General features: G+C 50.9%; 1 long non-coding RNA gene across 1 annotated transcript; it reads right to left on the bottom strand.

Annotated features, from left to right (window-relative positions):
* Positions 1 to 3,412: 3,412 nt before the first annotated feature.
* LOC109500521 lies at positions 3,413 to 26,380 on the bottom strand. Its single transcript, XR_002158095.3, has 2 exons — positions 3,763 to 26,380; positions 3,413 to 3,641 (listed from the first exon to the last, which is right to left on the bottom strand). It is a non-coding gene; the product is annotated as an uncharacterized LOC109500521 (long non-coding RNA).
* Between the last annotated feature and the right edge of the window lie 390 nt (positions 26,381 to 26,770).

Below are 26,770 nucleotides of genomic sequence, written 5' to 3'. Positions count from 1 at the left end.
CCTCCCTCCCTCCTCACTCCCCTCTTCCCTTTCCCTTCCTTCCTTCCTTCCTTCCCTCCATCCATCATTTATCCACTCATCATTTGCAAACATTTATTGAATGCCCAGTTATGCCAGGCTCTGTGTTAGTTGGGAGGTTCAAGAAGTTGAGTCTAGACAAAGACCAGATCTAGGACTTCCGGGATGATGGAGAAGAAAGGGCTGTGACAGGCACTGGGGGCTGGGGTGGGGACTCAGAAGCCCTGACAAGGGAGGGACCAGCTCTGCTTGGATGATGAGTGACCTCTGGACTTGTGTGGGGGTGACCTTCACATTCTTCTTTACGACATTGTGGCATAGCACTGGATTTTTGCACTCAGTATTATGAGCATTTTTGGTGCTGCTATTATGAGCATTTCTGGCATCCGTAAATATTGAAGACAATTATTTATTAAAAAAATGTTAATGTTTATTTTTGAGAGAGAGAGAGAGCATGTGCGCAAGAATGGGAGAGGGGCAGAGAGAGAGAGGGAGACATAGAATCGGAAGCAGCTCCAGGCTCCGCGCTGTCAGCACAGAGCCCGATACAGGGCTTGAATTCACTTGACTGTGAGATCGTGACCTGAGCTGAAGTTGGACGCTCAACCGACTGAGCCACCCAGGCGCCCCTAGACTCAATATGATGAGTGTTTCCGGTGCGTCCGTAAATAGTTAAGACAATTCTTTAAATGGGAGCCTTAGAATTGGATTTTGTAGGATTGCCACCGAGTGACCCTGTCCCTAACCTCCATTGGCTGAGGAGGGGAGAGGCCCCAGCACCAGGTACAGGGAGCGAGGCCTCTGGGGTCTGCACTGGCCCCCAAGTGGAGCCCAGATAATGGCTAGTTTCCTTTCCTCCTCCTCTTTCCTTCCCTTTATGCCCCTTCCAACTATTTCAGCCTGGCCAAGAGGAGGCTGAAGCCTGTGTGAGCCTGAAACTTGGCCCACCGCTGTCCGTCCTTACCTCTGCGTGACCAGGGGGCTTCGGCTCGCTGCTGGGCCCACAGTCACCACTGGGTTGTGTGTGGTCCTGACCCTCTTCTGTCCTTCCCCTGGTGGACGGCCACTCAGTGGCCATCTGTGCCTCACTGACCGGAGCCCGTGGAGGGTCAGCTGCCGGCCACGTGGAGCCTGCCCAGGGAGGGCTCTGTGGCCAAAGTGAGCTGAAGCCCCCCAACCCCTCACAGCTCCGCCAGCCTTGTCCCCCTATAGGTATCGCCCCATGAGGAGCGCCCGGTGGTTCTGATGTGCACGCTGGGTTCAGAACCACCAGTCTTCTTGGGCTCTGCCCGGCCCTGAAAACAGCTGTTGTGTGAGGTTGGGATTCCATCTTACCTGTTTTCCATCTAGTTGTCCCTCAGCCACTGACTTGAGACAGTCACCTCTGTGGTAGTATATACTAAGTTCTATGTCAAAGTTTTCTGTTGAAAGCTTTTGCTTAGCTTAGCGCCATGGTGTTGGTAATTGTCCTGGTACTAAGTCCTAGGTCCCACCTGAAGTCTGTGCTAGAGGGTCCCGCACTGCGGAACAGGAGGACATGGGATTTGTCACTTGGGGTCATGGAGTCCAGTGTCCTCGTGCTGCATACACTTGAGGAGACTTGGGGTCCTAGAGTTTATGGGAATTCCAACTCTTGCCTCCACAGGAGGGCAAGCTCCCTCTGAGGCCCGGCTACCTGCACCCAGAGCCCTAAGCAAGACTCAGCAGGAGGCCCCTCCTCTTCTTCCAGTTCTTTCTTCTACACCTGTGCCTCATTGTTTTCCCACCCTGTCCAGGCAAGGGTGCCAGGGTGTGTGTGTTGGGGAGGGGGCGGTCACAGTACACCTGACCCATGTCCCGACTGGGAAGGGTGTGGCCACTGCACTTGGGCAGAGAGTGGATATGGGCCCATCTATAAAGAACCTCAGATTCGCAATGTGGGGCTACCAAAGGGAAGCACCGTAAGGTGCTTCCTGAAAGCAGCTCGGTGACCCAAGGGACTCAGGAGTCTGAAAGCCTTGAACTTCGTCCCCAGGGGGACAGAGAAGGACTGGGGAGAGCGGTGGCCCCACCTCACTGGCTGTGGCCAACCATGGCTGTGGCTGCTGGGGCTTGGCGGTATAGCTCTCAGTCTGGGGGCTGTGCCGGAACGTGCCTGCCCTGGGAGGAGGCAGTGCTGGAGCTGGGTGCTCTGTGTGGGGGTGCCAGAGTCCCCAGAGCGGGGAGATGGCAGCCGGGCCCTGGACTGCCAACAGCCAGGCCAGCGGGCCCCACAGGAGGCCCACTTGGGGACCACTGTGAGGTCCACCAAGGCCAAGGCCACACAGCCTTGAAGACGCGTGAGAACTCGCAGGCCTGTGGCCTGACTCTGCATTTCCAGTAAGCCCCCCGGGGAGGCCGGAGATACCGGTCCAGGGAACCACATCCTGAAGAGCAAGGGTTTAGCTTGCTTTTTTCCTGTACCCTGCTTCATTGTCACTCCTCGACTTTCTGAGGTCACCTCTGACCTGCCCCCTCTTCCACAATGGTCCCCAGAGACAATGATGCCCTCTGTATTAGAATCTCACGGAGGTCCTAGCCAGACGGTCCCACGTGCCGACTCCACAGACCATCCCTGATACCGAGGCCCGGCGCCCTGCAGGAGGGCCGGGAGCAGGGACTTGAATGGGGTGACGGCTTCCTTCCCACGCCCACGAGGGCCACCTTGTTGGGAGGAACGGGGTTTCCAGGATGGAAACCATCCTGGATGGCCGGTGCCAGGAAGATGGCCCTGAGTCTGAGAAGCAGCCCAGTGGGAGGGTTGGTTGCCAGAGCACATGAACATGTGGCTTTTTTTCGTGAGCAGAAAAGACTTAAGAAACAAAACAAAGCCACTATACTACAGTTTCCTTTCCTTCTCAGCAACCTACAAGTGAAAAAAAAAAAAAAAAAAAAAAAGCTCCCATTCGGAAGCGAGAAGGTCTAAGCCCTTGAGAGCCCACTGGACACTAAAGGCTGGGTTGTCACAGAGAAGATCTCACCTTGGCGTCCCAGCCGGGTCCCGGCACCCTCCCAAGTGTGACACAGGCAGGTGTCAGGCAAAACGGGCCACGGCTGGGACCTGCAGTCATCGGGTATGGCGGGGACAGATCAGCGCTTTTGGGGGGGCGGGGAATCTGTCAGCGCCGGGGGTGGGGGGAGGCGGGGCTGGGGGCAGGGGGGGATTCAAACGTAAAAAGACCTTGCCAGACGCTCGCTCGCCTGGGTGGCCGAAGAGCTCCCTTTTGGGAGAGAAAGATGGCGAATGGGGCAGTTTCCCACTGTCCAGGGAAATGATGAGCATGCAGAGGAGGAATAGAGCAGAGTACTTGGAAACTAACCAGGCGGTGACACAGAGCGGCCCGAGGAAGAAATAGATGCGGAGGAAAGAGAAAGAGAAAGTGCCCGGAAAACTTCAGTCACAGTAGATAAAAGGTTACAGGTTCGAACTTTGCCAAGTGGAGGTAGAGGGTCAGGAGGCTCGTGCCAGAGGCTGGCAAACTTGTCTCTTTGGGAGATCTTCAACATTTTCAGCGTTTTGGTGTGGGGGGGGTGGTGGTGGTGAGAATTTCAGACGTTTGCCCCTGGGGTACTGCAGATAGATATGTTCAGGGCTTCCTTTGCGCCTGAGTGTCAGAGAAAAGGCAAATGGGCAGACAGTGCGGTCAGGAGGACAGCAGGGTGGTGGGCCCCGGCCTGACCCCCAGAAGAAGTAAGTGACGAGGAGGGGAGGGCTGCCTGTTTCACCTGCCGGTGCTGTAGGCTGGGTGTGTGAGTGTGCCCAGTGGGCATTTTGGGGCAGCGCATGTCTCTGTCCAGTGAGACGCAGATGCCTTTCCTAGGGCAGGATGATGGCCTGAAGCCTCTGTGCACTTGAGAAGACAGAGAATGTGTTCTGGAAGTCTGCATTTGAGAAAAGCAGTGTGAGTCAAGGTTTCCTTGCCTCCCTCCCTCCCTCCTGTGTGTGCTCACCTGGAGCATTTGCCAGCCGGTGCTCCCCAAGCCCCACCTGCATCTCTCCAGGGTCCCCCGGGGTTCCAGACCTCTCCCCAGCATCAAGGTCGTCCGCATCATCTTTGATTCAATGTCTGCCCTCCTCCCCTCCTCTTCCCTCCCTGCCTCCAGCCAGCTTTCTCGTCACTTCCTCACCTCCCCTGCCATTGTTGGCCTTGGTGGCCCTCCTCCCCTCCAGGCCCTCCTTCCCACAGTCTGAGCTCCTGTGGAGTCTCCTAGCGGCTCTCCGGCTCTCCGAGAGACCCTGGGGCAGAACCTGGGGGGCTGAAGCCCAAACACCACCCTTGGGGGGGTGGTCTCAAGCACTCTCTGACCCAAGTGCTTCTGTGGTCAATAAAGCTTCACTGCCTCCCCATTGCCAACAGATTAAAAGTCCAAACTCTTTAACTTAGCTTAGGAGTCTCTCCGAAGGCTGCTCCGTCTTCTACCGTGACCCCCCTTGCCCCCGCCCCCTGCCTGTCCCTGAACAGCCCTTTCGTCAGTGCCCGTGTGCAGCTGTGTCCTCAGCGGTTCCGCGCCATGTCACCTGCACCGCCCCGCCCCCCAGTCAAGGTCCAGTTCCAGCCCCACTTTTACGTGGTGCCGTGGCCTACCAACCCACGGCCCTGTCTCCCCAGAGCTTTATTCTCTGAGGTGTCCAGGCCCCGGTGAGATTTAAGATCTAAGGAGCTCAGGCAGGCACAATCCCGCCGTCGTGGGCTTTCTTTGGAGGCCTGGGGGCCTGTGACCATGGGGTCGTCTTCGCCTCCTGATTTTTGCCTTCTGTACATCTGCGCTCCCCTCGCCACATCACCCTGGGTGTCAGGTGCAATCAAAACTCTATCACATAAGAGACGTGGAGGCAGCGTTTGGGTTTTCTGGAGGACGTGGGCATGTTCCTGAGAGGCCTTGCCTTGTGCACCGCAAACACATGCACACACTTTTACAAGGGTGCCTTGGACGTTCCTGCCTGTAAGCGTTCTTTCTGTCCCCCATCCCTGCCACTGGAATGTTCCCTTGGCTCCAGGCCAGCGGCGTCCAGCCTCCTACTCTTGCCAACGACACTCTTTTTACTTGCCCTCTTGCCTCGCCCTGCTTACTCCTCCCATCCCATCACCCCCCCACACCCCCCAGCCAAAAAATCCCAAATCCCCCTGCTTGTCCCGTGCAGTAGTGGGTTCACCCTGTTCCCTGTGCCCTCAGGCTCTGGGGCCCTCACCTTCTACCACAAGGACTGATCAAACCCTTTCCCACATGCCCCTCCCCCCGCCCATATCATTACTTCTCTAGGGAGGTGTCACAGCTATTCCTGCCCTCCTCCCCCCTCTTTCCTCCCCAGGCACTTGTTGATGTATCTGTGACATCATCAGAGAACACTCACTGGCCCCACCTTCCCCGTGAGGCTCCCTCCAGCTTCCAGGCAGACACAGACTGTTAATTCTCTTTGTGCTCAGTACGGGGTCTCCCACTGGGACCACTGAGGCAGTGACCACTTTTGATAGCGACAATGACGGTAGTATAGGGACGTTGCCAGTAAATGAATTTGGGAGTGTTTTTAGAATGGAAAAGAGTCGAGCAGCGCTGTCCTAGAAGAGCCTACTCTAAAAGCGCCGGAGGACACAGGCGCCTGAAAAGTCTCGTACAAAAGGAGGAGACAAAAGAAGAGGAAAATGAAGGGAGATAAGGAGAAGGGCTCCCAGTGTTCCTGGAGGAGGAGGAAGTCCGTCACTGAAGCAAAGGCCGGGGGAAGGCCTGTAGCCGGCTGTTCAGTCTTTGGGCTTCACAGGAAATGCTGTGATTTCATTCATTTGCTTGTGGAAAAAATTAACCCCCCCCCCCAAAACAACAACAACAAAAAACCAAACGGCTGAGCCCTCCTCTGTGCTAGGCAGTGTTCTGGGAACTGTGAACACCCTCGTGGACATAACAGTCTTGGCTTTGGTGTCTGTGGAATTCGTACTAAGCGAAGTCAGACATCAAGCGGATGAAAGTCCCCCATTGTTGGGAGAGTTCTGAGGGGTGGGAGCGGTGGTGGGCCCTCAACTGGATCCGAAGGGGCAGGAAGGGATGGGGATGGGACAAGGGAGGCCTGGGAGTGAGCCTCAGGAGAAATGGCCAAGGGGTGGGATGTGTCCTGAGCCCATCGAAGAGGGGTACTTTCCTCTCAAAGAGGCCGAGCCCTTTTCCCGGTGTTAGACACCCTCCCCCGGCAGGGCCACCTGCTTCCCAAGAAACCCTCCTGGCTCCTTGCAAAGAACACTGGGGGAAAAGATGGTGATGGGTTTTAGTGGTTTCAGTTTTCTAAGTTTTTGCATTTCTCTTATGGAGAAGGGGCCTCCTTCATGCACACAGCTCTGAGGTCACAGAGAACCTGCAACTGGGTCCAGCTTCATCCCAGAAAAGGGCGCAGTGAGGGCTCGTGACAGCACGGGGAGCGGTCAGGTATGTTTCTGCCCCGTGGGGCGGGCACTCCAGTGTCCTTGTGAGGTGACCTCCGTGTCCTTCTCAGGGAGGTGGCCTGCCAGGAGTTCCCGGATTTCAAGGATGGCTCTTCCTGCGTAGGAACGATTTGAGGCCTAGGGTGACGTTAACCTTCTTCCAGAGAAGGCTTTCCCTGCTTTTCTGACAGATGCTTGCCGGCAGTACGAGAGCCGGGGCCACCATCATGCAGGCTCGAGGCCTGGGGCTCCCTGAGTCAACCAGAGGGCGCGGAGCGAAGCCACAGGCCCACGGAGGGCTGGCTCAGTTCTGGTTTTCCTTTGCTCTGGGGGTGTACGCCTTCGGGGGGGTGGTTGGCGAAGGGGGGTGCTCAGTAGGGCCCCAGACTGTGGTGGGCGCTGGGCGGTGACTTTTGCCCACGAGCCCATCGGAAGCACAGCTTAGTTTCTAAGTAGATTCATCTGGATCCCAGTGCCCTCGAGGCAAGAGCAGATTTGAGAGCTGGGTTTTCCGTTCTGGATTTTCTTCTCTGCGACTCTGCTCGTCAATTCCTCACTAGCTTGTCATCTCTTTGAAGCCTTTAAAAAAGAGTCTTTCTCTTATAATATCCCATCTGTTTTTTAATTTAAAAAAGAATAACTTTTTTGGGGGGGGTATGGTTTCAGTGACCTGATGGGCCATTTCCAGAAACAGATGTCTTAGTTACTTCTCTAGGCTCCTCTTTGCCGGCGGGAAGTTTCATCCAGCAGAGCTGTTTGTGGGGTGGGTGCAGGGTTGGGGGGGGGGAGGTGCGAGGTGGGAGTCGGGCGGTGGGGAGTGGGGAAAGGCAGAGAAAGGCCGGCTGGGCTCTAGGGCAGGCAGACGAGGCAGGCGCATCCGGGCCTTTGGAGCAGGAAGAGCTCAGAGGCACAGCCTCCCGTCCGAAGCTCCCAGGAAGGCTTGGAGGGTCCGGCATCTGGGCCACCCGAAGGGAGCCTCCAGAACCGGCACCTTCGTTTCGTTCACCAGCTGGCAAGTCTGTGTTTCTCTAAGGGGTTTGGGGCATGAGGACCACCCACAAGGAGAGAGGAGGCAGGAGTGCTGGATAAGCCTGCAGACCTTGGGAGGATCTAGAAGAGAGATCAAATTGCATGCAGATACAAAGAGCCGGCATACTTGTAGGGGACCCCTGCCGAGGCAGGGTTCCGTAGGATAGTCCACGTTTTTTCTGAACTTAGGCATTGGTATAGAAAAAGAGGCCCAAGTGGAAATCAAATGACATTTACATTTCTTCACATTCGCCTCGATTCTTTTTTCATCCGTGTATGTATTTTACATAGATAAAAGTACATACATACATATGTATATACAGCGCCTTCTGACAGTGGCCCGCTTCTGCCGTGCTCGTGGGTGCCTGTGCCAGTGACCCCCTATTTGGCCTGGAGCCCATCGCATTTAGATCTCTCTTTTTATAAATATCTAATAAGGAAGAAGACAGAGGCCATGGGGGATGCTGGATCCAGAGGGTCTGGCTGACAGCTGGGTGCTCAGGGGCTGGACATACCCAGGGAGCCCCGGGGACAGGAGCTGAGTGTAGGTTTTTTTTTTTTTCCTTCTGTTTGGAGTGAAATGCCACGCGCGCTGCAACGGTAAGCCATCTCTGCAAACCCCTACCCTTCGTGCAAATTTCTAAAATCCTTTGCAGGCATGGTTTAATTACGTTTGGAGGCTCCTGTCATCTCTTGGTCCTGCGGCATGCTGGGGGCATAAGTGGGTTTCCTGAGGACCACACTCTCATTTAACCCTTCTCTCCAGGGCGTGTATGTAGCTTCCAAGTTCCCATCATTATTAATGCATTCAAGAACATCCTTTTTCAGGTGTATTGCGACGCCTCCTGTCATCACTTCTAAGGGTTGATTCCTGGAAGTGGGTCACGGAGGGCAAAGATTCTTGGTATATTTGATAGTCGTTTTTGCCTTTACCAGGAGTTGCTACCAGTCAGTACCTCAAGAAGCCACATACGATGATGTAAATCTTGCCCAAGTGGCCCCACCCCCCACCCCTGTTAACGTGCCTTGTCCTGATTCCACACTTCCCAGCCCTAAGGTAGACTCCAGATGCATCCTGGAGACAGCCCAGGAGGGGAGAGGAGAGGTCCAGGGTGACGGAGGAGACTCTAGACCTCAGAGGATCGGAGAGGAGGGGCCAGGTACCAGGGAGGTGTGTCCGCAGGACCTGCTGGTGTCCCCTGGGACAGAAGTCTTCCTCTTTTTTTCTAATGATCACCCTTGGCCTTGGAGTTTATCAGTTTTGGATACCCAGGAAAACCAGGCTTCTGAGCTTGCAGGGGCTGGGTGGAGGGAGGTCCTCCACTTTCCTGCTGTCCTCCCGTGGTCTCTGGGAGAAACGTGCACCTTGGTGGTGAGCCAGCTGGCCTTTCTGCCATCCAGCTTGGGCAGCCTAGCTGGCAGGGGCTCTCTCCAACTACATAATTCCACACGTCTACTTCCGGTCAGTAAGGAACCATCTTGAGTCATTCATTCATTCATTCATTCATTCCACAAATATTTACTGAGCACCTACCATGTGCCAAGTCCAATTTTGGGCACTGGGGACACACTGATCTACAAAACACACCAAAAACCCTACACCTGTGTAGGCTTCGCAATCTCAAATGTTCTAGAATCCCTCTCCTCCCAGTCACCCCCCCCAGCCCAGAATCCCTCTCCTCCCAGTCACCCCCCGCACCCCCAGATTTATTTGTTCCTGAACCAGCACGGTCCCCGCTCTAGGACTTGTATCTGTCAGCCCAGGTGCATGGAGTTTCTTTAACTTCCATCACTAACCTTTTGGGGCTGGGTAGTTCCCTCCGTGGGGCAGAGCAGAGCTCCATGCTGGCACCAGCAGGCTTTTGCCAAAGGAGGAATTCAAGCTGGGGTGGGCTGCGAGGGGGCCAGATGCAGCCAGTGGCACATTGCCTGGGACTCAGAGGTCAGCTAAGGGAGTGACGGCAGAAGCTTTAAGCTTGAATGTCAGGACCCCAGGTCGTGGCATTGCTGGGGTTTTGAGGTCTATCTTCAGAAGACTGTAGCAATTGAAAAAAGACTTGATCCAGTTACGGTATCTTCTGGATACTTTCATTTGCGTTTTCTTTCCATTACATGGATTAAGAAATGGGATGTATAACATATTTGCATGATTGCAATTTAGCACTTCTCAAAACATGTACGTGACCGAGCTCCCCTACGACGCGCAAGTCACCAGCAGGCTGCCACCATGAATACAGCGGTTAGTTGAGGGCCTTCCCCATTGCGAGCACATTTTGGGATATTTTACTTGGGTATTGGGGAGAGAGTATATATCAGGTTCTGCCGTGCAACATGTCAACAACGCACTTTGCGTGTGCTTAAAAACATAAACTCTAAAAGCATCCTGGAGGGTTCAGGAAGACATCTTAGCCACTGACAGCCAGGCCTCCGTCCCCAGCCCAGGTACCGCCTTAGGTTCCTACTGGTCATGATTGGTGCTGTGCTGACAGCAGTAGTTTTCTTCCTAAGACACAATTCTCCTCTAAAGGACAATTCTAAGGGTGGAGGGAAAGCACCGTCCCTCCTTCCAGAACACCTTGGGTTTTCTCTTTTAGACACAACATTTGCATGATGTCAGTATCCTCCAGGCCTGCAGAAAGAGCTCGGTAGGTGAGAACCCGTTGGGTGGCTATATTTGATTGCTTTTCTGGAGCCCAGTAAAGGGTACCATTGTTTCTAGGAGGCCACTTCTTCCATTTTGTATCCAGCTCCCTTTCTAAGAGTTGGGTTTACCTGGCAGGGGGGACTCTCAGGGTATGTTTTTTGAATTGAAAAGCAATCCTCAATTAGACACCTCCTTGGAACTGGCTGCCAGCTCTGTCTTCAAATTCAAATGGAGATATACAAAGCTAAAGTTGACATCTCCAAAATGTTTTAGGGCAAGTTTATGAATGTGTAACCCTTCATTTAAATTGCCACCTAATTTTCTCTTTCCCTAAGTTATCAATACCCAGAATTGTAAGTAATTGAGTTTCATTAACCATTCTTGAGTCACTTGTTTGACTGATAAAGGAAAACTCAGGTCTTTGAGATTATGTTAGGGTAGGCCAAAATGCTCTTAACAAATAGACCCAAGATACAATAGAGCTCAAGGGCAAGAGACGTTTCTTTCTTTCTCACCTAATAGTCCAGGCACATGTCCTGGATGGTTGGAGATGGGGCAGAAAGTATACTGCTCTGTGCATTCCTATAGGACCCACACGGAGAGTGGCTCTGCCATTTTCAACAAGTGGCTTCCAGGGTTGCTATTCTGGTCATCATCACTCCGGCTCATGGGATGTGGGAGCGTATAATGCTTTTCTGGGCTACCTGGAAGTCATCCACACCTTCTTTCCACACTGGAAAGAACGCAGCCCCATGGCTGTGCCTATCGACCGTGACAGGGAAATGGTGAGAGCTGGTCAACCAGACACCTGACAGTCTTGGAAATGGAGGATGGATTTGGGAGGGAGTAGAGAGATTCGCCAATCTGGGATCTGGAAGAGATCGTCGGGATCTCCTTGTCTGATGGCCAACCCAGCACAAGCATGAATCTCCCCGCTCACAGAGCTGTGCCGCCGTCATGTATCTAAGCTGACTTTCTGATCTAGGACGTTGAGAAACGCTAGACATCGAGTCTACAGGAAGAAAACAGGAAGGGTCTCTCTCAGACGCAGGCTTTTGTCACTTGACAAAAATATGACACGGAGGAGGGAGAAGCGACTTGCACGGGAAGCCCATCTTTTGTGGCCCAGGGGGACTGGGATGGTGCCATATAGTCTTTCCCTTTGGTGTGGCCACCCTCTCTTCCCCTCAAATTCCTTCTCCCCTCACACCGCCCCCTGTCACAGCACCCCAGTCATCCCGCCCAGCTCCCACCCCCTAGACGCCTAGCTTGGCCTCTTGCAGGCACTCATACATGGCTTGGACTGCTGTCTTCCCTGTGGCATTGCAAGCTCCGTGAGCATTTGGAATCTGTCTTGTTTCCTTGTTTCCTTGGGCTTGAGTGCAGTGTAGTGAGTATTCTGTAAACACTTGTAGACAGTGGCGTTTATAAGAACTTGGGGGACGCTGCAGTGACTTGAGTCGGATGGAGATGAAAGTGACTCTTGGATGTCAGGGATGGACCACACCCCTCCTGCGGCCCAGACCCTGGTGGCTTGGAGCAGAAGAGGAGAGAACAACAAAAGGAGAGGCTTCTGACCTGGCTCAGCAGCAGTGAACCCAGCTCTGGCAGGGTCAGATCCTAGTGGGCAGCGCCCTGAGGCTCGGGGCCGTCTGGACCATGCCAGGGTGCTGGCGGTCTGAGGGATGCCGCTGGAGACTTGACTACCATGTTCCTGGAAACACTAGGCTCAATGGTTAGGGCAATAGCTTCCCAGAGCTGGGGATGCGACGCAAGGCAAGGATACTGAGAATGGACCGCAGCCCAAAGCAGGGCTTTGTGTGGGAGGGCTTTGGGGCACTTCACCCACCTTCCCTGCTTCAGTCCCCCAGGGATCTTTCCGAAGATGCTTGTAGGGGTGCAGTGAGAGGGAATCACTAATCTCTTGTATCCCTTGTGAAAAGATATCAGGTGAGCTCAATCTTGCCCTCTCCCAGCTGGAGTTTAAAGGAGTCCCAGCTGCTCCTAAACTCTGGTCATTTAGGGACGGGTGAATGGAGCCTGGGAGCCCAGGATTCCCCGAGGGACATCCCGTGGGGTAAATAGTCTTTGTCTTTCCCCAGCAGGGAGGAGGAGGGGTGCCTGGCATCGAGAATGGGAAAAGCCTAGAAAATACAGGTGCCTATGCTTCTGCCGTGCAGCTTGAGCCCTGACCTGGATATGAGACATACCTCGAAGCAGTTTCCCTCCGAGATTCCCTCTCCACTCCTACCCCTGGCATCTTTCCTACAGGCACCAGCCCGTCACCGCCCCCCCCCCCCGGCCCCCCTTAACCTAAAAGTGCCAGGTGCTTACTATGACCTAGCACGGAGAAACAGAGAAGGAGGGGAGGCCCGTCACCAAAGCCTTCCAATTCGGATGGTTCCTCTCCAACACCTGATGGGAGGCTGTCAGGGTGCCCGGGGGCCTTAAACTGCCAGCTGCCAGCCAACAGTGAGTCATGAAATGGTTTAGTGGGTCTTGAACAGCATCAAAACCGTAAGAGAAAATATCAGTGTGTGCTACACGTACTGGGGTAAGTACTGTTTTGTGAAACTTACGCTTCCTCTTGGAGTGCACCCGTGGGTGTGATGGGTACCCACATCATAGGCGCTTCTTACTGTGGTCCGGGGTCACTCCTGGAGTGAATCTCAGCCGACCCCGACTAATCCTGGAGTCGTGCAGAGTGAGCCCAGAATGGCGTGTGGGGAAGGTCCCAGAGGAAGGGGGGAGCCTTTCCATCTGCTTCCTGGGCTAGCTGTGGAATGCCCCCCCGGTGCCCCCTCACCCCTCGAACATCTAAGGTCGCTGGACCCAGCCTTTCTGGGCCTGAGGGACCGCCCTGAGCCTCAGGCCCCATCACTTCTTGGAGCAAGTCTTGCCACGTGTACTTGGGCATTTGACTGAAAGGGATTCGGCAGTTAGCTGTGAAAGTATAAACGACATGTCCGGGCTTTTCTTCATCTCTAGAATCCTGTGCATTTCTGAGATGCCCAGACTGGAAGAAGAGGGGTTTGCCTGCTGCCGCTTGGAAGAAAGAGGAGGAGGGGGTTGGCCTGCCCGCCTCCTGCCCCTGCCCCTGCCCCCACCGCCCCAAGCCTCCCTCCTTTCTCCCTCCACAGGCAGGGGCAGATTGGAACAGGGCAGCCTTTGGGGAGCTGGAACCCTCCTCTGGGTAGGTGAGGCCCCCAGGGGCCCAGAAATATCCTACTGGGGCTGGGAACAGCGTTGGGGGTGGGAGGAGTCATCCAGGACCAGAGTTCATGGTTTCTGTCCGAGAGAGACAGCTGTGGCTGGCCGCAGATACAGGAGTAAAAAAGCAAAAAGGCGAAGTGACCAGAGACGGGTCCTCAAGGGAGGGGGATTCTAGGGGTTTCTTTAAAAGTCCAGACTGAGAGGCATGGATCTCCGCCCCCTCGCCCACGTGAGGGAGAGGCAGACGAAGCAAAAGAGAAGAAAAACAACTCCTGAGGAAGAGTCACTTCAAGGGAAGGCTGCCCTCCCTTAGGGGTGGGGACAGTTCCCCCCGGGGGCCCGTGGCTGCCTAGGCTGCAGGCACTCAGGTAGATGAGCACATGACGACTAAACCTCAAACTCCTTCTAGCTGCTTCTCGCTGTGGGTGCTTTCTCTGGGTTTAATCTGGGGATTCAGAGGAATGGCAGGGAGAAGGGAGTATCAGTCAGCTGGCAATGCCAAAGAAACTTCCAAGGCTTTCCACGGACTGGCTTAGCACTTGAAGACTCTTTCCTGTTCTGACTTGAGCTTCTCAATCTTTCCTATTGTTTTTCTCATTAAAAAAAACCAACCCTGTTCCCACTTCCCACTGATGGTTCAGACCGTGCAATTCCTGCCTGTGGCCATGGCCACTCCAGTCATCTGAATGTCTGTTGCGGCCTTTCCATCTGGCCTGGGGCCGGGGGCCCTCTTCCCCTTCCCAGCCCATCACAGTGGATCCTGTACAATTACACTGGGCTCCTGTTCTATTGCCCCCTCTTGTTCTGGCCTGCATTTAAATCTTGTTGTTTAAAGCTCCTGACTATGAAATAATACCTACTTTCTGCAGAAAATACAAAAAACGCAGAAACGTATAAAGACGAAAAAGTCGTCCACAGCCCCTTCCTCTGACATGGCCACCCTGTACATCAGGGTGGATTTGTTGCCCGTCTTTCTTCTATGTGTCCATCTATTACATGTGATGGTTCTTTGAAACTCATGTCATGCTGTCAATGTAGTTTCTCACTTTAGCCAGTTAAGATTATAAAACAAATATTTTCCCATCAGGGTTCTTTCCAAACCTGACGGTTCACAACCACACAATATCCTATTCAATGAGGAAACACCGTTAATTCCATCGTTGGTAGTTTCCAAAAAGGTTGTGCTCATTGACAGTCCCATTAGCAGAGTAGGACGGTGCCCACATCACTTCCTGTGTCACTCTAGTGTCTTGAGAAGCAGGCACCCAGATGTATGTGGATGGGGGTGATGCCAGTGTGAAGGGGAAGGTGAGGAGGGGGGCAGGGCCAGCAGAAGAGCCTTCAGACGGAAATTTGGGAAGGCGAGAGAGGAAAGGGTAGTGTAGAAGTGGCTCAGACTGTGGCATGATTCTAAGAAAGTTTTGAGCAGAGGTAGGGAACCCCCAAACCAAAGTTTCTTGCAAGAATGGGCTGGTCTGAGGACCCTTGTCACTCTCAAGCTGCGGTTGGGACCCTTAGGGGTCACCAGGGGGCAGGCAGCTAGAGCTGTCAGTCAATTCTGCTTCCCAGGCTTCCCAGGCAGGCTCCCTGGAAGGGGACCTGAACAGCCCCACCCCCCGCCACCCTTCTTCACCTCATCAACTGTGAATATAATTAAAAGACACAGTTATTAACTGCAAAAAAGATCTCATTTTGCTGATGTGCCTTTTTCTGATTAACCTTGAGATCAAACATTTATCATGAATTTAGTTACACACTTGTATTTCTTCTAAAAATTGTATGCTTGGGATTCTCTGTCTGCCCAGGATTGTCTTCCTTATTGATGTATAAAAGTATTTGCTGTATTAAACCTTTTAGCTCTTTGTTCATTTCCTTCAAATATTTTTAGCCGATTTATCATTTCCTTTTATGTTTTGTGCAGGTTGTTTTTGATATGTTTTTAGATAACTCCTTCTGTTCTGATCATCACTTTCATTTACTTCATGATCAAAAAGCTTTTGCTAGGGGCACCTGGGTGGCTCAGTCTGCTAAGCATCGCGCTTCAGCTCAGGTCATGATCTCATGGTTCACGAGTTTGAGCCCCGCATCCGTCTCTGTGCTGGCAGCTCGGAGCCTGGAGCCTGCTTCACATTCTGTGTCTCCCTCTGTCTCTGCCCCTTCCATGCTTGTGCTCTGTCTCTCTCTCTCTCTCAAAAATAAATAAAACATTAAAAAAAATTTTTTTAAAGCCTTTCCTCACCTAGGCTTTAGTTAAATATACACCAATATTTCCTTTTAGATATTTTTGGATTCATTTTTTTTTTTTACATTTAATACACTCAAATGTTTTTGAGTGTATGTTATGAGATAGGAATCAAATTTGATTCCTTCCCCTTCCCAAACGGCCATATTTTCCAATTTCCCTTTTAGATAATTCAAACATTAACCATTGCTTTCTGGTATTTCATTTCTCAGATTTAAGTTTAAAAAAAAACCATATAATAGGTTTCAGGACTGTGTGGTTCCACTTCTTCAATTGATTTGAGTCTTGCAATCAGTAACACACTATTTTAATGACTGTATCAATAATAATATAGCTGGATATCTCTTAGGGAAAGTACTTCCTTGATATTCTTTAAACAACTCCTAACTATTCTCCTCTCATCATTTTTTCCCCTTCCAGATCAGCTTTAGAATCTTTCATCAAGGTAAAAAAAAAAAAAAATCCCACTGGAATTCAGTTAGGCTTGCATTTCACCTAACAATTACTTTGGTGAGGATTAACAGCATTAATATATTGAATGTTTCAATCCAAGGTTACGTCTTTCCATGAACTTTTCTCTTTTATCAATCTCTGTAAAAGGTTTGTGTTTTTAATATAGGTCTTTGACATTTGTCATTAGTGTGGTTTCTGAGTTTTTTCAATCCTCCCAATATACTCCTATATTTTCTGTTTGTTGTTGGAATAGAGGAAAGAAATCAATTTGGGAGATTTTGGTAGATTTGGGTAGATTTAGGTACATATTCCTTAATGTCTTATTAATACGAAGAATGTTCCAATTGATGCTCTTGTAATATCTTGATGAATAATCATATTATAGTCTACAGGACTATAGAAAGGAGTTTCCGCCTTTCTAACAGGTGTGTGGCTATTGTAGAGTGTGAAGGCAAGTTGGAGTGTTGTCCTCTTGCCTTGATGTTTGAATTTCCAAGTTCTGGGGTTGAATTTAGTTTGGAATTTCAAGTAACTGTATAAAGGATGGCCGTGATTTGGGGTTGGGGGTTGTCAAAATGCCGAGTGGGTTTAAAAAACTTGAACAGTGCTGTTCTGGAGTGCCAGATGGACAGGATGGGCTCTATTTCAGGAGAGTCCCCTTACTGTGCCCAACTGATATCCCTGCTGAATGCTAGGAGTATGCTTACTCCAGGATGCTGGCTAGGTGCTTGGAGAGGCAGTGGGATAGAGATCTTCTAGGAAAGCTGAGAATCCTAACAAGGCCACGGGTTGGAAGAATGTGGGGTTGCGAACGCACACACGAGCCAACAGGACCAAGGTTTCCCCTCAAATGAGCCAACCAGCAAAAACCAACCCCAAACAAGCCCTTTAGATGCTTTTCAAAGTTCTAATCCTTGTGCCTTTCCATCAGCTGTTCCAGAGGATGTTTCCCGACTGTTGGTTCATGAACTCTGAGAGGCGCATGAAGGAATTAAAGAAGATAAATATCCAATTTTCAAACCCTATAAGTTAAGTGTTTTTGAACAATTCCCCTTAAGGCCAAGTGTGGGTGCTATGTATGTGTATTGGTCACATCTGTGGGGTAGCTTGGGGAGACTCTCTGAGCATCTTTAAAACTTACGCCATCCTTGGGCGGCCTGGCTCTCACTGCCAGCTGCCATGATGTTTTCTGACCACCAAACAGTCTCAGTTTTTTTCCCTTAGTCCTTCGTTACTTGCTTTAGACCCGCTTTGGCCTCGTTAGTTAAAAATGGGGAGCAAAGGGAATCCTGGTGCTGAATTACAAGTTACTGCAGAGCACAAACATGGAAATAATTCTATAGAGGTGCTGCAGGATAACCCTTTCCAGGTCCCCAAGTGGTGATCATCTCCTCAAAATCCTCAGTTTGAGCAGCATTTTGAAGGACTCTTGCACCGAGAGGCCTCCGATTCCTCAAACACCATTGTTCAAAAGGAAAATGAGTGTGCATTTCAGGGAGGCAGAAATAAAAGCCTTCGTTTGCTGCAGTGTGATGTATGTGGAAGTGTGGAATAGGTGTGATCGTTCTCTACCCTTCAGAAACAAAACATAAAAATCATGACAGCAAATCCACGTAATTAAAAAAAGTGTATCTTTCTGCAGCTTTGATCTATTTTTCAGACTGTGATGGGTAGTTAAATTTCAATTTGTGTTCTATTTTTTGATTTCTCCAAACCAAACACAATAGAGGTTTAAACATACTTGTTGACTGTGCTTTTTCTTTTAGCCGGTATCATTCTGAGAACAGGTGTAACCAGATGCCCTCCTTAGCCTATAAACACATTTCTGAAATTACTCTAAATGCTCAATTAACTTTGAGCAAAGTAGTTTCCTGTATCTGCAAGAAATGTATGTTTTCTAAAACAAAAAAATAAATAAAAAAGAAATCCATGTTTTCAAAATGTCACCCCAGTAAATGATATGTCGACATGAGGCATGAGGATATTAGAGAGTGGGGGCAGAATTTGTAATAGCTGATTGAAAGTAGGGCCAGTTGTCTATCAAGGTATTTCTAATCTTGGCAATGAGGTCATGTTATTTGCATGAAGAAGAGCTCAGCTACAGTGGGGGACTTGTATCTGGTTCACCTAAAAGTGGGTCCAAGTTACTCACAAATATGAATGGAATTTCAGACTATATCCCATATTCTCGAACTGGAAATTCTTATCTGAGAACGACAGTTTCTATATGCCTTGTTTTGATGCTAGAATACAGACTTCCTACATGCATCAGTACAGGGATCTGAACTGGTCTCATTTAGTGTATTTCAAAGCCTTTTTTTTTTTTTTTTTTTTTTTTTTAATCAATGGAGCCAAAAATCCACACGAGCTACAGCCTTATGTTGTTCCTACGAGATGTCTCCTTGGGGTGATAATCAGCAAGCTAATTTGTCTCTAGACCACTGTGCTTAAATCCTTGTTTCTTGGGTATAATAGTAGCCAAAGACAGCTATAGTTGGGCTTAATCAAGAAAGAACTGACATTGGAACTTTAAAAAAAATTAAGAATTATAAAAGCATGAAAGAGACTGCTTACTGTAAAAATGTCAAATAATCTGACACTATATGTAATAAATGAGTGTTCTAATTTACCTGCTTTCTTCCTTCCTCTCCCCAGTACACCCCACCCCCCCAACCCCTCCCTGGATCTCATGGACAGATATGCTGGCCCTCCATTAAGGACGTATATTATCTGAGATTTTTTTATTGCAAAGAGAAATTGATAATAATTTGTGAAGATTAGATGTGGTTTCTGACTAGGAAGATTTTTTATTTTTTTCCTGGCTGCAGGCTCGACAGTTTGTCCGAAGCCGACCCCAAAGAGTTCAGTTCGAGGAGCCATCGCTTGATAGGCAGCGAGGTAAGAAACCCTCTCTTAGTTGTCTGCTGGACAGACTCGCACAGCTCTGCTACAAAGCAGCATGTGGCCAATATAGCCTTGCACATTTTGGTTTCTAATCATCCCAGTTAGATATCTTAAAAGTTTAAAGAAGGGTGATAAACGCAGCCCGATGTGATATAATCCATGGTGCTGGCCCCTGGTAGAAACGAAGTTATATTTTGTTTTTTTCAGATGTATACTATAGACCACATTGAACACTACCCGTGCTATTTATGAGTCAGGGAGATTTTCTGCTTAGATTAATAATCTGTTTCTAGAGGAACAGCTCATGGGAAAATATTCTCTTTTCCATGTTTAAACAGGGAAGGCCCGTTGCCTGGGCTAAAAAAGTCTTAGAATTTAGGTTTTGATAACTCTTTAGTGGAGTAAACAGAATCAAAGATCATTAGAGGAGACCATAGTCCCCAAGCAGACAGAAAGGACCACACATACAGAAGGAATGTAAATGTAGCTGCCTTAATTTTTTTTTTAATTGAGAGAAGCTAATCTCTCCCCTTTGAAAAACCCACTTGAACGTCCCTCTTTGTTATGTAGAGAGAGCAGTGAGAGCAAGCAGTTGCTTTTTTTATGGATTTAGACTGTTATAGAACCTTCCTTGACTTGCCCTCAGAAGTCTCCTGAATGCAGAGCTAATTAGGTGAGGAAGTAAATCTACTTGCATAGGAGCTAGAACCTTCTGGCAAAGACTCCAACCTCTAATTCCTGATATTCAAAGTCCTGAAGTCTTTTGGGATGGATAAAGGTGCGCCACACTCAGGCATAAAATTCCACCTTGACTACTGGCCCAGGCTCAATGTAAGGCCACATGGAGGAGGTCAGTTGGGGGAAGGGATGGGATTCTAGCACTCTCTGTGGGGATGGAAGCAATCCTTGACCCAGTCACTCAGGCACGCTGGACGTGCTTTGGAAATAGCCACCGAGTGTGTGTGTGTGTGTGTGTGTGTGTGTGTGTGTGTGTACACACCCATGCATACTCATAGGCATGCTCAAAGGTGGGGCCTAGGTTGAGTTTAACACCATGGAAGTGGGGTCACCTTCTCTTGAGGAAGTCTACAGCCTGCTCAGGGCATCGTCACTGCTGGACCAGCTCAAGTCCAGGGACCCTCCACAGGGTCAGTGTTCAATGATGACACCATGTGGCAGTCACACCTGACAGCGAGAAGAACTGGCCAGACTCCACCTTTCTTTCCCTGAGACGTTTGAGAGTCACACAGCACTCACATAGGATCCCAAGGAACCAGGGAAGGGCAAGCCAGAATGGCACCTGTTGAATCCCAGAATTTCTGGAAGCCAGTCTTTCTGGCCTCCTCCTTTCCTGTCTAAGAAGGTGCTTTCCAAGGACCCTCTCTGGAGAAAGGGTGTTGAGCAAGAAGTGAAGACCAATATTAAGCTTTGCCCACTCTGAGAGGTAATAAACCAACCGGGGTCTAGGCAGGCTGCACACCAGATTTGGCTGAGGGTTATCTGGTGGCAAATGCCCATTTAGATCCACCCCCGGGAGCATCGCCTTCCTGCTGTGAATTCACCTGTGATTACAAACAAGGAGATTGGTCTACTTCTCAGTGTTCAGCCACAGGTAAGTGGTACAGGCTACAAACTGGACACTGCGATGCAACTTGAGTCTCTGGAAGGATTTCTGAGCACCCCCTACTTGGGAGACAAAGGACCCAAGCTTCTTGGGGCAAATGACCCAAGGCAGCAGGGCCTCTCCACGGCGAAGGCACCAGGAGCAGGTACAAAGTGAGTTAAGTTTCCATGTTTAGAACCAGGCTCAAAATCGATCTGGCCTTTTTAAAACCAAAGGATAGAGATATGGAACAGAGAAGGACCAAAAATAAGCTAAAATCGCTATCTAGCCGCTCAGCCTTACTGCATGTGCAAGGTTGTCATGTGATTGCCATGTCTCTCCAGCCTGAGGCCTGTGGGAGCAGGTCTCTGGGAGCCCCAGTGACCATTGAGACCCTCAGGGCGGCTTCTGGCTGGCATCCACATGGGAGTTACCTGCAGGAGAGGAGCTCTTTTATCTCACCATTTGGAAGGAAGTTGGGAAGAAACCATCATCTGTTCGGAAGTCAGATTCAGCTGGGGCAAGAGGGAACTAGAAATTTCTAGAAGCCTGTTCTCTACTTTAACCTCCACTATGCTTACAGCACCCTGGGCATTTTCTCCCTGCTCTTAGAATTGTAAGTACAAACTTGGGTCATCATTTGGTTAATATCTGTCTCATTGTTCTAGATCACTGTTTTCCTGGGGGCAGAGATCCTGTCTGTCTGCTAGACACTTTTTAATCTTTATGAAGTCAAGGAGGTTGAAGTGTCCACACACACTTTTGTGGACGTGACCACCTGTCAGTATCCAGGCACAGAGTAGGAGGCGTTATCTGGGGCTATCGGGGCCACTTTGTTTTGAGTTGGGATGCTGCTTAGAGTCAGGGGACATGTGCTCAATGGCAGCTTCAAAGCTACTGTAGAAAAGATCCCCCCGCCGCCCCCCACTGACCCTGCTTTGGCCCCACTGACATACTTCTAAGCTAGTTTCAGGCTGTAATACTTCTAGGCCTTCCTTGTGATGATTGACTGGGGCAAAATGGGACAGAAAGAAAGGTGGGGGGGGGTCTCCCAGGCCGCAGGAGAGTTTGGGCCAACCTGGGGGACAGTTGCCATGGCTTAAAAACGTCACCCAAACATATAAGCTGGTCATTTGTTTCAGAAGGAACCTGGCTGAAGAGAAGGGCAAAGAATAAAGGGGTAACGGGTGCTCCTTTGGGGGGTCCTGGGATGAGGGCTGGTGACAGTTTCTGCCACTATCTCTGGTGTCCCTCCATTTTCCCAGTGCTGAGAGCACCATCATCGATACTCCAAGATTTCCTGTCTCATCTGGAGTTGGGGCTCCCAGGTGACAGTGCCCATCAGGAAATGGGCGGAGACTCTAGGTTCCAGGACGAAAGAATCAGTGTACATCAGCCAAATTTATAAAAGTTTCTTAGTAGTCAAGATCCTAATCACCTGCAAACCAAAAACAAAGAAAGTGCCAAAGCATAAAGCAAAAGCTAAAAGGGTGTTGGGGCTCCGGGGTTGAATTGGGAGTAACATTATTTCCCTCTCTCCCCACTGCCCGATTCGAAAGTCCATCATCCCATGCTAACCGGGGAGAAGGCAGGGCCTTGGGCTGGCTCGGACCCACCAGGAAAGGCTACATAGTTTAGATTTTCTTGTTTATTTGTTGGTCCATCTCCTCCTACTGAGCCGTGGGCATCTGGAGGTGGGGTCTGCCACGTGTTCCTGGTGTCCTGTACCCACCAGATGCATTTGATCCATGCTTAGGGGTGAAAGCGCCTTCGGAGCGGGGGTCCTTCCCGTGCTGTCACCTGGTTTCTATTCAGGCAAATGTTGAACACAATCAGGATATAATCCCCAGGACATGGCACTGGGCCACATCGTGGGGGACTCCCGCCTGCGTCATTGATGTGCAGGAGGCAGGGAAAATTCAGTTGTGGGGTGAAGAAGAAGAAGCTGATGGGTTTCAGACAATCATGGACCGCTAGTACTGGAGGGCCACTTCCAGGCCCTCAAGTTCAAAGACCTCATTTTACATCAGAAGCGACTGTGGCCTGGAGGGCCCTGTGTGTTTCCTTTGCTCAGGCCTTTCTGGGGCTGGGTCCAGGGAGCCTCCACACTGGACAAGGTGTAGCCTGCAGGGGTGGATCCCTGGGGCTGCTTGGTCACAGCCTATAGTGGCTTGCATGGCTTGGGCAGCTGCCCTGTCTTGCACAAGCCCCCTCCCCGGGTGGGGCCAAAGAGGGTTTCACAGCTGAGGGCCCAGGCACAAGGGACCTTTCGACCCAGAGTCAACAGGAGTTGCTCATTTTTGGCGGTGTGACCAAAGTACAGAGGGAAAGATACAGGAGGGCTTACTCCAGAGCACTTGACCCTCCAGAGAATGAGCCCTGGACTAGGGAACCCTGCCCCCACCCCCCAGAGGTCAGGTTGGCCTTCTCCTCTCTGATCGTCTTCTGGAGCAACCCCTACCTGATCTCACCCTTGCTGCAAAGTCTGCCCCATCCCCACCCCTCCCACACGTAGGAAGTATCAGGGACCACAGACGCTATTCCAGAGGTAGAAGCTGAGGGTCTTAGGAAGCTTTGACAACATCAAAGAGGAGAGAGGAGCAGGGGCCTCCTGTACACATCGAGTGTGAATAGAAATGGCACTTCAGGGGAAATAGCCAGACGTGGGCACCAATAGAAAGTGGCCCTCACGTCTGGGCCCAGGTAGACTTGGCTGTGTGCCTTGTGAGGAGCACCAGTAGATAGATGGATCAGATGGTGGGGAAATAGGATTGGCCTCATTCTTGGTCTAACACACTTTTCTGCAGAGATCCTCGTCACTCTCTGCAACCTACTCGTCAAGAAGAAAGGCCTGAATCACAAGAAGTAGGAACTGGTGGGCCACTGAGCCAACAGAAAGACAAGTGGCACCATTTGTTCCCTAAGCACAAGTCAGTTCAGGGGTCTGGGGGTCTCTAGGCAGCACACCAGCCGTCCTCTGTGAGCTGCCTTCTGCTTGAGTCACCTGGTTGGTGGAACAGCTGGTTGCAAATCTCTCTACTGAGATGCACCAGTATTGCTTAGGGCACGATGACCGAGGTCCAAGGAAAATATTCTCTGATGCCTGAAGAGATGTGGTCTAGGGGTGGGGGAAGAGTGGAGAGGGAGAAAAGACGTGTATAATCAGACTCATCCCTCTGGTGGGATTTCTATTCTGCATCCAGGATATAGTCCTTTCCTATAACCTGACTGCAAATGAACTCTTTGACTATGCTCTCAAATAATGGCCAGCCCCCCGCTGTGGAACGGCACCCAGTTCTTCCAAACCAGAAACCTCAATGTCATCTTTGACCCCAGCAAAGTCAGTCACTACTCCCTGGTGCCTTCCCAATGTCATTTGCTGACTCGTGCGTCCCCTAAGTCTCCAGATGAGCTTTGATCCTGGCTGCCAGGCACCCGAGCCTGTGCAAACGTTCCCAACTGGTCTCCCAGACTCCGGACACAACCCTTCCAGTCCTTTCCATGCACCACTGACAAGCGATTCTCCCCTGCCACCATTTCCTCCCCGCTAGGCTCACAGAACCTTCAACAGCTTCCCATTGCCCACAGATTAAAGTCCAAACTCTCCAACTTGGTGTGAGTGACCGGACAGTTTGTGGCTCCCTGCCTCCCTCTCTTGCTTCGTCCTTCTTGTCTTCTGCAGATGCCCTCCATCCCTGTCCAAATATTCCCTCAAATGTTCCTGAGCACTTGGTGTCCCCCCACCTGCTCCCCCTAAGCGTTAAATTTCCCTCAGATTCCAGCTGAAACTGGCCTCTGCAGTCATGCAGACTTCTTTAGGAATCTTAAGAACCAATTAGTCCCCCCGCCCCCCTGCCTTCAACGGTTCCCTGTATTTGTTCACCTCTTGCTAAAGACACTGTAAATTCCTTGAGGGCACGGATTGGCTTTTATGGTTCCGAGGCCTCGGCCTTGACCAACGGGCCTGAAGACTGTGCCTGCTGCCTCTCCTAGCCCGCGGGCTTACGATGTCCCCTGACCCCCCAGGACTGGGTTCCGGGAGATTGCAGCATGCCATTTGGAGAGGTGCATCTAACTGTCGACGCCGTACTGACGTCCAGGGTGGGCTGGAAGAAACTTGGACTGAGGTGAAAGAAACAGGGAGGAAGGAAGAGAGGACAGGAGAGTCTGGAGGTGCTCCTTGTGTTCTTGAGGGAAAAGGGGAACCTCTCTGGACCCATCAGCAAGGAATACCAACCCTGCCCCAGCCGCAGAGCGGAAAGCACTGTCACTGTGTGGAGCGTTCATCACATCCCTCCGGACTTCCTGGGCGCACACAGACGACATGGCTATAGGTCATAGGAGAAGCTGGTTGGTTGGACATAGTCTCATGGGCGCAACAGATCCATCGCTTTCAGGGGACTGGGCGTCTCAAGTGGACACAGAGCGACCCTTGCCATCCAGAGAAGAATGGAGAAAAGAGTGTAGGTAAAGATGCGGGCAAGCGGCTGGGGCTCCTGCTGTGCCCACCCGGGGGGCGGGCAGTGGCAATGTGGGGAGGCCCAGAAGATGACAAATTTCTTCTGTCCAAACTAAAAGACTGTCAAGTGATTCCCAAGGTCTCACCCTCTTCAAGCTGGAACTGAACACCGTTCACAGATGTCCTCAAACCCCAGCCATTTGGGGGTGTGGGTGGCAACCCACCCTTCTCTGGATTCTCAGGGTCAGGGAAGGCCTGTGACATGGAAGGAGTTTTCTGAGTGGAGAAAAGGGGTTGGGATCTGAAAGATGGGGGTCCTCTGCCTGGCGGGAGAAAGGGAGGGGGGCAAAGGCCGGTGCCCAGGATGTGGTGCCGACAGGCGTCATCCCGGCGATAGGGTGGTGCCTTTTCTTTCTCTGCCTCCTGCCCACCTCTCCCTGCCCCTTCCCCTCCCACCGGGGCTCAGCAGCCATTCACCTCAACAACTCATAAACGTCATGGAGAGAGGGGTGCAGGGGTTCAGGGAAGACAGACATGGAGAGGGATGCAGGCTGGTCCTGCCCACGCCTGGCCTGGCCTCCCTGAGACTTTGCTGGGCATCCAGCTCCCTCCGCCTCCCTGGGGGCAGAGGGGTGGGGGATGGGGCGGCTCTCAGATCAGTTCAGATTTGGAACTTTCCTTGGTACCCCTTGAGAATAAAAAAGGCTGTCGGGGGCAAGCTGAATAAGGCACATCACCTATCTTACAATAGTGTTTTTCACACCGTGGGTCACAAACCGTTAGTGGGTTGTGAAATCAGTTTAGTGGTTTACAGCCAGCACTTTAAAACAACGAGATTAAAAAAAAAAAAGCCTCAGTGTATCGTTTACAGAAAAGGTAAGTGGGTTTTTTTGTTTTTGTTTTTTTCTGATTATAGGTACATCTATCTGTGCCTATATCTCAATCTAGATTGTATAAAAATATCTGTATTGGGTGGGGGTGAAAAGTTAATTTTTTTCCATGGTTTTGGGGTCAAAAAAAATTGAAGAACATCGGCCTACCCTAGGATGTCACTGTTGGGCCCAGCTGACCCTGAAGTCGTGCAGGGAGGCCAAGTCTGAGGCTCAGGGCCTACTTTGGCCACATGGACTGGACACCCTGGGATTAGGTGACCACTTCATTGGGCCCCATCTCTCCTTGGAGTGAGGACATGTGGGGCAGCTGAACGAGGAAGACTGAAGACGAGAAGCCTCCTTTGGAGGCCTCTGAGTGGCTCTCTCCCCAGTATCTCACCGCTGCATCAGTGCAGGCATCAGCAAATTAATGAGAGGAGAGAGGAGGCCCCTGCTCTTGGGCACCCGCAGGAACTTACTCCAGCTCCAGACACACCGTAAACACTTTCATCTAACGGAAGATAAGCTGTGAAATCGGATTTCTGAACCACAAGACACTTGTGTAAAAACTGCATTCCATGCCAGGCCTGAAATGTTCCAAAGCTCAGTTCGCTATCAGCATCCCAGGTGGTGCAATTAATAAAGAGCTAGCGTGGGGCCACTGGCCCAAACAAGGCAGCTCCTTAGAACCTGAACTTCCTATTTGTTCCATTCCTTGGGTAGATAACGCCTGTTAATTACTCTGGAGAAATTATTTTGGCGAGGAGAGAGGGAAGATGGCGGCATAGGAGGACGCTGGGCTCACCGTGCGTCCTGCTGATCACTTAGATTCCACCTACACCTGCCTAAATAACCCAGATAACCCAGAAAACCGCCAGAAGACTAGCAGAACGGAGTCTCCCGAG

Source organism: Felis catus, chromosome B3 (assembly GCF_018350175.1).
Source record: "Felis catus isolate Fca126 chromosome B3, F.catus_Fca126_mat1.0, whole genome shotgun sequence".
NCBI lineage: Eukaryota > Metazoa > Chordata > Mammalia > Carnivora > Felidae > Felis > Felis catus.
Note: the sequence above shows the minus strand (reverse complement) of the source record. Positions and strands in the feature narration are given on the sequence as shown.